Source organism: Crocodylus porosus, unplaced genomic scaffold (genome assembly GCF_001723895.1).
Source record: "Crocodylus porosus isolate Cpor-Errol unplaced genomic scaffold, CroPor_comp1, whole genome shotgun sequence".
Lineage (NCBI taxonomy): Eukaryota > Metazoa > Chordata > Crocodylia > Crocodylidae > Crocodylus > Crocodylus porosus.
In genome coordinates this window covers 75,043,738-75,044,849 of record NW_017728947.1, presented here as the reverse complement: position 1 = coordinate 75,044,849, position 1,112 = coordinate 75,043,738, and the positions used below count along the sequence as shown (strand labels likewise).

The window sequence follows — 1,112 nt, the reverse complement described above, 5'->3', positions numbered from 1 at the left end:
GAGGGAGGAGCGGGGCAGGGCGCGCCGGGGAAGCGGCCCGAGGGCGCTGCAGAGTTGCTCCTTGCTCAGCGGAGAGGCAGCGGTTTAGGGGGAGCAGGGGGCACGCAGCCCCGCACCCGCTGGGACGGCCAGGCGTTCAGGAGTGAATATCGCAGCCCCTGGACAGGGAGGGCAGGAAGAGCGGCGCTCGGCGCTGTGGGGTCAGCTCCTGAGGCGGTTTCTGAGGTTAGGGCTGTAGGGCCACGGGGTTAGCAGTACAGCAAGGCCGGGCTCACCTGGGAATGCCCCGGGAAGCCCATCCCTAGGGTCAGATCCTCTTCTACTCAATTAGGCACGTAAGTGAACTTAGGCACCGAGGTGCCATCCTGCTCTGCGGCACTGGAGTTCCTGAACATCCATGAATGCCTCTACCTTTGTAACACCCGCCTACCTCTTCTTATATTAAGATTGTTTTAAAGGGACTCAAGCAGCATGGGAGAGCGTCCTGCTTTGGTGCCTAAATCCACTTACACAGCGGACAGGGACACTAGGCTGGCTCTTAGAGTGAATTTTTTGCATGGAGTTTTAAATGAGTGAGCACATGCCTCCCAGCCTGCTGAGACTCAAGCAGGAGGCAACACTGGCCCAAAATAATAGAAACAATTACCGATGCTGGAAATAGAATATGCTGTGAGGTTTCTCTCAGTACCATGATCTTTCTTACCGACACAATTACTCCCAGGCAAATACTGTCCTAAACAGGGGCCACCCAAACTGCTGTGTTCTGTGAATCGGTGCATACCTCGGAGATATTGCCAGTTCGGTTCCGGTTCCAGACCACTGCAATAAAGCAAGTCACACAATTTTTTTGGTTTCCCAGTGCATATAAAAGTTATGTTTACACTATACTGTAGTCTATTAAGTGTGCAATGGCATTATGTCTAAAAAAAATGTACATACCTTAATTAAAAAATACTTTATTGCTAAAAATTGCTAACCATCATCTGAGCCTTCAGCGAGTCATAATCTTTTTGCTGGTGGAGGGTCTTGCCTCAATGTTGATGGCTGCTGACTGATCAGGGTGGTGGTTGCTGAAGGTTGGGGTGGCTGTGGCAATTTCTTAAAATAAGACA

General features: G+C 51.1%; 1 protein-coding gene across 1 annotated transcript in view; it reads right to left on the bottom strand.

The window, feature by feature from the left end:
* The window catches only part of VSX2 (visual system homeobox 2), a 34,382-nt gene that overhangs the window by 32,957 nt on the left and 313 nt on the right, over window positions 1-1,112 (bottom strand). The gene's annotated exons all lie outside the window — the stretch shown is intronic.